Here is a 10265-nt window from a genome sequence, read left to right as displayed (position 1 = left end):
CCAAGTGGCTCAAACAGTTACACGGAGACCTCCTTAGAACCCTCTGCCGGACACTAGGATACTGATATACCTACCATCTATTGAGAATGAGGCCACACCTAAAACACTTGTCATGACTGGAAGAATGGGGTGGCTTTCTCATCTATCTTGAACCGCGTCCAAACTTCTCGCCACATCAACAGGGGAAATTGTCAACATGCCAGCAAAGAAGGTATTCATTTTGTAACTAATACCCGGTGCTGAGAGACGCCCAATAGCGGCCGCCTTTTACGCCACCGCCGTGCTAGTCTCAGTACTGTTAGTTCGACGTCCCGTCCCTAGGTGACACTGTTTCGAGTGTTCTGCCCAGTGTCTGCAGAGTGCAGCAGTGGACGAGACGGAGGTATGACACAGAACATCGGTTTACTCGAGGGCAGCGCTTTTCGAGGAGCGCTGTGGCCCGAAGGTTTGGACTTTGAATTGTGAAAAACGCCCGCCCGCCGCAAAACGCAAACACCGCAAAACGCGCAAAACGCACGCCCGAACGCCAACGCAAACGTCGCTAAAAAATAAACAAGCGCCCGCCCGCCGCAAACCGCAAATAAAAAAAAACGCAAAAAGCCGCAAAACAATAAAACCGCCCGCATCGCACGCCCGCTAACCGCCAACCGAAAACGCCTAAAAATCGCCCGCCCGCCGCCAAAAGCAAACACCGCAAAAAGAAACGAAAAAGCGGCCGCCAACCGCAAACAAATTTAACACCGCAAACGACGCAAAAAAAAAGAAAACCGCCCGCATCGACCGTATGACACAGAACATCGGTTTATAATGCATTGTATGCCCACCATAAAATGGGCATTCGTCCTGTGGTTTGACAGAGCGTTGGAGTCCGTGCTGAGAGGATGGGTTTCACTCGCTCCGACGCTCGAAATGTGAGACTCTTGACGAGTGGTTTGCGGTTGGTGGGAGCAGCCGCAGCCAGTTGAAGTTAGTTGGGTGGACCTCCGTTCCGTCGTTTCCGTCCCCAGGATACAGAAATCCTTCTCCACGCCGCAACCCCCACTCCGGGCTGGACAGGCAACTTTATCTCATGCGGGCTGCTCCCTTGCAGCGGCACCGCTGCTCCCGAGGGAGCGCAACCCGTAGCCAGAGTGCAGAGAGTGCTTGGGGGGGGGGGGCTGGTCGGCCTGTCCAATTGGACGGGCTTAGCCCCGGCGACTCTCTAGGGTGTCTGCTCAGATCAATGTCTCCCCCTAATTCCCATCATCCTTCCGGGTCTGAAATGGTCTTGTCAGACCTAAAGGGCCTAATCCAGCAAAACAAACAAACAAACAAACAAACAAACAAACAAACAAACAAACAAACAAACAAAGTTGGGTGGGACGGATCTGAGTTTGAAGGGCACGTTTATCTTTGGCATCTAATTTCTGCTGTTGCCCGATCGGACGGTAGGGTTCGAGACTCGGGTCCTCCAGGGGTAGAGATAGGCATCCTACACAATGGGCTCTGACTTTCTCCGTCCGCCCAATAACAAAAAAATGGGTTACTTTTTAAAAGCAACATCCTTTCATGAAATATTTGTGCATGCTTTGAACTGGGGGAAGCACAGCTGTGTCACCGGGAAATCACTGTATCACATCAGGTTGACAGCAGCTACCGCCGTTTCACTACCGCCATCGTGTGTTCAGCTCCATGGCAGGATTGCGGGGGGGGAGAATGGTGTAGAATCGGGATTTCGCCGTGGGACTCTGGAGTCTGAGTAGCCTGAAGTCTCCGCAACTAACCGGAGTCAGATTCGGGGGTTATTAAACCTTAACCGACCCAGACTCTGGGATTTTGCTAGAATTTTAAACATCTCCCGCTCATGTCGGGGAAAATGTGCCGCTCTTCCCGAAAATAAATCTATTTTAATCGCGCAATCTTTTGAATGCGAAACTCTATACAGATTACAGAATGCTCAACATGTAATCTGCGAGTACTGTTGCGCGGAACAGCGTCGTTCAATATTGTTATACCTAAACATAGTGGCATCGTGCGTTTTCTTTATTAAACTTATATACTCGTAAACCACAGATCATGTGCTGCTGGGTCAAGCTGAGTTCACCAAAGCGTCGATATGTCTATTATACCATTATGTCCTTTTCCATTCGCCGCCGTCTGCCCACGGGTAAAATATTTTAAAAATCGAGTATGTGACCGTCGGCGTCGACCCTGTTACCATCGCTGGTCGTGGCCCTGTGACTAGTGACTACCCACCCAATCCCCTTCAGGACGTGACCAGTGCTCACCAACGGCTCACCCTGACCTTGCGTGCGCCGTGCGCCGTGCGCAGTACCGTGGGGTCGACACGGACCAGTTTTCGGTCTACAATAGCCTGTTACCGATCGTCACCACTCGCATTCCCACTATTCAACGCACTTGATCGTTCTTCAGACGCACTGTTTGTGTCCAAACAATATAACAAAACTCGCCACAAATGAATTCAGTCGTCTGTGTCCGGCAGCACTCCGCTAAATGAATATTGATTTCATACCACTTGTTTCGGTCTGTGAAAGCCTCGCGTCAGCGCTGCTGTGTTGTTCATAATAGCGTGTTGATCGGCGGATCGGACCACGTCACAGTCGACCACCGTCAGCACACACGGATGTGGCGGCGCCCCGGACGGTGTGCTCGCAGTGCCACTCTCTTCCCCTCCCCCGTCTGGTGCTGCCGTCACGGTCACCCCATCCCCACGGATGTCGACATGACGTGTCTGACGGTGCCGCCATTGCCGCCAGGCGTCACTGCACCTGTAGAGCGCCAGTTGAAAGTCTTTGGGCGACTCAAGTCACAAATATTGCTTTGGCAGACGAGATAATTTGTTACTTCACATCAGCAGTATCAGAAATTACCGATCGGTGTGATTAATAATTTACCACATGCCGAGATATCCCTTTAACATTAGCACGTGCATTTGGGAAATGGCTTCGGCCCGCCTCGGCTAATGTTGAAGGTATTTGGCAAGGTATTTGGGAAACGATTCGGCCCTATGGCTTTTTGATTTTCCCAGACAAAGTTTTACTGAATATTCTGAGCGGAAGAACCAATTTCAAAGAAGATATTTACGGATTGTGTGTTCACTAACAGCAACAGCAAAAGTACGTGACTGCGTGTTTACATACTTTTGCTGTCAACGTAATTCAACTAAACAAGGTTATCGTTCCAATGCCAATGTATTTATTGCTGCAGAACATGGTCGGAATAATCATTATTTCTGCATAATGCACGCAAAAAACGAACAATTTAAATGCGTGAAGCATCTTAACGTGCCACAATGAAACATTTGATATTGTTCCAGGGCCTCGGCTAAGGAATTTTGACTGGTGGGCCACTTGGGCAGCGACATGGACTGACCTTCGTAGCCATAGCCCCCCCCCCCCCCCAATTTTCGATTTCTCCCCAGATTTCGGCCACTTTATTCTGCAAAAAACGTCAGGATGGCATTCAAAAAATGTGAAAAAACGGGGCTCGACCCCCCCCTCCCCCCCCCGACTCTTCAGAGAGAGGAGAGACTAGGGACCCACAACCCTCTCAGTGGTGATGCTCCGGCGGGGTGCACATAAAATCGCAGAAGTATGCACAAAGTATTGACGCAGATGATAAAACTTTGGACGATAACTTACGGCCGATCGGATGTTAAAATCAGCGAGCCCTGAGTGGATCGCTCGCCGACTAGTCGAAGAGTCGAAGAGCCGGAGAATCGAAAGCGGTCGGACGGGATCGGGCGTTGTCGAGTGGATCGGGAGGAATTGTGAACAGCACGAGTGCAACTTTATGCCTATATAAAGTGGGTTGTAGCAGGAACCCCAAAAGGGGGTTGTAGCAGTAACCCCAACATCTCTGAAAATGATCTTTAGGGCTATTGGTGTCGCATGGAAAATAATTTACTCAATTAGCCCAAGCGCACTGCGCAACCCTAATATTTTCTAAAAAAAAGTTATGTACACTTCTGGTGAACAGTGTCCCAAGCTTCAGACTTCCCTTGGGTGTCTGAGTGGAAAATTCTAGCAACCCAAAATGTGAGAATGGAAAATTATCCATTCTTATTCTTGAGTGTCATCTTCAGCCCAAATGAGAAATTTTCGGAACGCTAACTGTGAACGGTTCGAAATTCGTCCGACTGGTCAGATGTGTGACTGCAAGCATCATACCGGTCTTGAAGACGTATATTATCGCTTACAGACTTCAATCGGCTGGAAGTCGCCAACACTACCTCTAGTTTGACTCTGGCTTGTATCGTGTCTATCGGCGAGCCGTCTGGGATCGCTCGCAGGCTTATCCCCGACCGTCTGAACTGGTCTGTTCTTTATTCGTAGTTTTTCTTGTAACCGACTGGTCTGCGGCAGATGCTTATGTGACTGCAACCACTCGTTGGTCCAATCCGGTGAAGTGTGACTGAGGCTTAACCCGCGCCCGGCTGGGGGTCCTGGATTTCCACGCCCTGCTGGGGGAGGGGGGGGTTGAACACCCCCCCCCTTCTAACTCGGCTCCTCGGCCACGTAGCGATACGCGGAAGGCGGCGCTCGAAAGAGCGTCAAAAATAATGAGGAAATCACTTCGGTCAATTTTTTGGTCAGGTCAAAGATCAGGTCACCAGAGGTCATTGAAGGCAAAATTTCGCCGATTTCCAGGTCGAATGTCGACAATATCCAAGAAGCCAACGCATAGCTCGGGAACCAATAGAGCTACAGCGCCGCGGAAAAGCGCATTCGATAGCCCTATTAACGCCCTTTCTGAGTAATTCTCTCAGATTTGACCTAACGTCAACGGTTTTTCCTGCAGGGGGCAAAAACTGCAAAAATAGCCGATTTTTTCGGAAACAGTTTTTCTGCAATAACTTTTGACCCAAGCCATGTACGAGCTTACTTTTACCGGCATCGTGTTCCTCTCGTCAAGACGCATCGAATGAACTATAACTTGACCTTGATAAGTCAACTTGAAAATTTGACCTCAGGTCAAGGTCATGACCTGACCGGAAAGGGTCATGTTGCATATCAGTCGATCCGTATCGTCGTGCTGAACACATCTAAGGCGTTTTCATCGCTCTAGCATGCCCCTATCAAAAGTTATTTGCGAAAAACTGTTAGATACCATTCGTGACCTAATATGACCTCAGGGTATAAACAGGGGTCACGGACACAATTTTCATGTTCAGTGTGTCTAAACCACTTGTAATTCAGTGTTTGGGAGTGTTTATAATGTCTTTCGTCCAAAAGAAGCGCATTTCAATTTTCTCCCATTGACTTATAATGGGGAGGTCGCAAAATTGACCTGACCTTAGGTCATCGATATCAAAATTCTGAGATATACATTTTGTACATGCTATTGCTCTTAGCAATCGCTGAAAGTTTCAAAGCGATCGGTCACTCGGTGTATCTATGACAGACATTGAAACTTTTTATGAGGTGAGGTCACTTCAAGTGACCTGGTGACCTGACCTTGAATGACCTTGGTCTGAAATTTTCACAACATGTGTAGAATTGATGTATGATAAGGTGTACCAAAAACGGCGGCGCTTTGCGAAAAACCACAAGGGGGGGGGTGTTCAACCCCCCCCCCCCCCCCCCCAAAGCAGGGCGCGGGTTAACCTACGCTACGGCTGTCTCAAGAAACCGGGAATGGTGATGGTATTAGGCGGGCAACGACGATCATTCTTTTTTAAGTTGCGGGTACTATAGTCCACTTTTTACCCCAAGAATATTGCAAACAATAGGTTGAAGTTTTTTCACAAGAATATGTTTCACCGATGTGTATTTTACAGCCTGAAAATGTACGATAAGATCTGCTAATTCAATTTAAAATGTGTAAAATGTGAAAATTTAGATTTTTCGGAAAATTACTGGTGGGCCAAATCTTTGAGGCTGGTGGGCCATTTCGGGTCACTGGTGGGCCATTTGGCCCACCAGTTAACATGTTAGCCGAGGCCCTGTATTGTTCCAGCTGGGATCCAAGACGCGTTTGATTCAGCGTTTCACCCAATTTTTAGTTTTCCTCACGGTTTCCTCACTCCTGCTGGACTCCATATCTTTATTCTAACTTCTGGCGTTTCACCATCTTCATCCTCAGCTTTTTCAAACCCTAAATTGCCCTAAATAAGGGGGAGGTAGGAATTTCATCTTTCATACTCAACGCAGCTTAATAATGAAAAACACAAACAAATAATCACGGTGACTATAAATATGAACATAGTATTAATATTATGTTAACGCAATATTAAGATTAAAGTGTAAAATATCAAATAAATATGATATTAACTGTTGCGCCGGTACGGCATGTGGTAAATCTCTTCCCAACCTTGGGCTGTGAAAATGCAGTTTTATTCACCTCGGTTTTTTGCTACGGACCTCGTGCCTACCGGCACTCGGTCCTCCGCACAAAAACCTCGGTGAATAAAACGCATTTTCCCAGCCCCGGTCGGGAATATATATTCTCATCGCTCTGATTTGTGCTGACTCTAAACGCCCAACCTACCCGGAGACGATTCGAACGACCGGCTTCATTCCCTCGCTTCACTCGAACGGCCTCACTTTATTCAGACATTCGGCAGCTTATTGGCTACATCTGCCAGATTACGACTAACCAAATAATGAACTATGACTCCTAGACTCCTAGAGAACATCTCTTTCTCTGCTAGTCAGTGGCGGATCCAGGGGGGGGGGGGCAAAATGGGCATTTCCCCCCCCCCCCAAACGGCATGATTTTAACATTACGCCTATGGACGATGCATGGAAAGAATCGATAAATTTTTATGGTTTGCCCCCCCCCCCAAACCTCTGAGCTGGATCCGCCTCTGCTGCTAGTCCTGCCTAACCTTGTTCTTTGCGTCATGCCTTTGCCTCCACCTCTCCTTCCCGTTCTCTATCCTCAAAACTGCTTACCTCGTCCTCACTTCACTACCCATCTCCAGTGGCGTACCCAGGAATTTGCGAAGGACCAGGGCATTGGACGAGAGGGCGCCAATCAAGGAGGGCGCCAACAACAAGGAGGGCGCCACATATCTGAAACTTGAATGTGTCAGTTATGTTCGTACACGTGCGGAACGAACATAACTGACATACTGGACAGAGGGGCGCCACCCACCATCATCTAGGAGCGCGACGCTATCGATTGGAGGGGCGCCAATACTGGACAAAGGGGCGCCACCGGCCCACCATATCGTCTAGGAGGGCGCCACTATCACCAGAGGAGCGCCAATACTGGACAGAGGGGCTTCGCCATCAACTAGAAGCGCGCCGCTATCGACTGGAGGAGCGCCAAGCCGCCAACACTGGACAGAGGCCAGAGGGGCGCCAGTCACTGAGGGCGCCGGGGACGATGAGCCAAAGGGACAGGGCATGCACGGAATGTCCTGTATGTGCGTACGCCACTGCCCATCTCCTCTCAGCTCAGCCCCATTCTCCCCCTCCCCCTACGCTTCTACCTGCACCCCCTTCAAACTGCTCCGCTGGAACGGTTCGCGGTATTATCCCATGCGTGCAGGAGGTTCGTCATGGTTCGCCCCAAACCGTGCAGTAATGGTCTGCATACGCCGGCAGTGTGCAGCAGTCATTAACCAAGGAAACAAGCGGGGATGCTGGCTTTCGGGGAACATTCACCGGACTGTTTTCTGGGAGTGGAGCCGCTGCCGACTGTCAGCCGTCACGCATCTATTGGCCTCATCAGCAGCAGGGAGGAATGTTCGGCAGTGGGAAGTGCACAAAGACCCATCATTTTGTCTCGTCTGGCAATCGTGAGCCGATTGGTCAGTGGTTATCTGCATAGTTTCAGGGACGTTGGAGGGTTGTATAAGTTTGAAGTGTTCCGTGAAAGGAAAAGTGTGCCCTTCAGTTTCAAATGTAGGTGAGCTTTATACTTGAATTTTGAGCAACTGTCAAGAACTTACCTTTACCGAGTTTTATGTGCACAACGCTCAAGGGAGTGGGCGTCAGAACCGTTCATGATGAATATTTGCCTGCTCCCGGCCGGAGTCAGAGTGACGTTAGCACCCATTAAAGTTTCTGATTAAATTGCTCTTGAATCTTCTTAAGTCAAAGGTTGTTTGAGCCTTCTTTTATTATCCTTATTCATTTTATTTTATTTTATTTTATTTTATTTTATTTTATTTTATTTTATTTATTTTATTTTATTTTATTTTATCTATTTTTGTTTTGGTACAATTTATTGAAGACAGTGTTGTTTCATTGATAAAATAATCCAAGCAAATTAATGATTATGATGTTCCTCGTGAGTCGTACCTAATAATTGCTTCCATGGAAGCATCATGATGGTATGGCTATAAAGCTACCTAGCTAATGTTTCGCTACGGATACAGGTGCCACCCTCTCATAAGCGACTGCTGCAATGCACATGCCCTCCAGCTCGCTTCTCCCGCTCCCTAACACGTCCTCCGACCATCACCCCGGCATTCCAGCGCCGAGAAAACCACCAGCCGCCGGGCACGGCAGCGCTCTGAGCGTGTCATTTGCCGTGTCGGTGGAATGGCTCATTTGCTGAGCTGTTACGACGATCGTCCGTACACTGGCGATGACACGCTGTGCAGCCTGCAGAGGGCCGCACCTCCGAGAGCGAGCTCATAGGACGCTCTCTCTGAGCTGCACGCCAGGCTGCCAGACGTTCAGCCGAGCTGTAAATCACCCACAGAGGAGCACGGAACGGCCCTCAAACACGGACGGACGCCATGCTGGACTGCAAATCCAAAATGGCCGCCGAAATAAGACGACACCGAAAGGGAAGGCAAATTAAGAAAAGGCAGTGGATAATATGAAAACGGTTGAGTTAATCTATTGACATCTGATAGTCTCTATTTTGATGCGATCCAATATACTGAGTTACTTCATTTTGATAAATAGTGAGGTACATACCTATATTCGTTTTAAACACGACTTTTAAACGGTTTTATTAAAAAGATACCTACAGTCTTCCAAAAACATTGCATCAGTATAATGCTAGACGATTAATTCTAAATGAGCTACAAGCTCGAATGATAGTAGGTACCTACGCATCGTACATGTGATGATACGGCACAATCACCCTCAAACTAAACGCAAAGAAACGTCACATCTGTTAGCTGCGTTGTCTGTTCTCTAGGGACTCTATAGGGTATTTTCACCTTTAAAATGTTTCGAATGACAGGCTCCACTTCGTACCAAAATCATAGCATTAAACACAAGCTAATTAAACTAAAAAGGACACATAACTCGGAAAATGGATGGCATGACCTTGGTCTCAAGTTTCCGTTCAATAACCATTATTGGGAGCCACGAGCTGATGGGGTGAGCCGGGAGCTTTACCGGAAATGTAGGTGGTATAGTTAGGTAGCCAATACCAATCCTGAATCCTCTATGGAATATGGGGGCTGCACTCTCCGTCCCATGCTGTACCTATGTGATAGTTTCAAAGACGATTGTGTACCATTATGAGCAGTTCGATGATTACCTACTTTTAGTTAGCAGAGTCGCCCAGGTCCAGCGAGGCTCGTTCGTATTGCAGCATTTTTTAATATCAAAGTTGCCTACATGTTTACATGTTACACATTAATTTGCCGAGGTGCGTGTTAAATTGCCTACATTTTATGTATGCCACCAACCAGATTTGCATTCATAACTAGGGCCACATCATGTCCGCACATCGTGCATGATGCTATCTGCCGCATGAACCTCTACCTCCTAGAAGCCATGTTTCTCCCCGTTCTAACACAGTTTAGCCCGGTTTAGCGCGAGTCCAGTCCCCGGGAGCTTTCAGTGCACGCTCATTTCGTCACGCGCTTCTGAAGCACCTATCGACGGCATCTTGACAGGCTGGGGCGGATCGTGGGGCGGTTCGGCGGTCTGCCTTTGTGGTTAGGCGGATGTATTCGGTATACCCCGGCGCCATGGGCAACATCACGGGAAGTTTCGTGTGGTGTGTTGTCCGTCTAGCATGGTAAATAGTGCCGCCGTGGATGACAAGTCGCCATTTTGTAGGTAGGGGAAAGTGGGGTGACGGGCACTTTAACTTTAAAGTCATTTTTCGGCCGGTTAGAAAAATCATAGAAACGGGAAACTGAGTGAAACCTTTTTTAGACATTTTACTTCCATTTGCCAGAAGATGAGACTTAGACCTGATTCAACAAATAAACTGAAGCTATTTTTGCAAAACCTTGCAAAAACCCGTCTTACCCCACCCCATGGGGTAAGACGGTCACATGGGTAGGGCAAGACGGCCAGCTTCTTTCACCTACCAGCACAGCTCGCAACAAATGCCCGAGA

Source organism: Amphibalanus amphitrite, unplaced genomic scaffold (genome assembly GCF_019059575.1).
Source record: "Amphibalanus amphitrite isolate SeventyFive unplaced genomic scaffold, NRLGWU_Aamphi_draft 001415F_arrow, whole genome shotgun sequence".
In the NCBI taxonomy this organism is placed as follows: domain Eukaryota; kingdom Metazoa; phylum Arthropoda; class Thecostraca; order Balanomorpha; family Balanidae; genus Amphibalanus; species Amphibalanus amphitrite.
The sequence above is the reverse complement of the archived record's forward strand: the minus strand, read 5'-3'. Positions refer to the sequence as shown.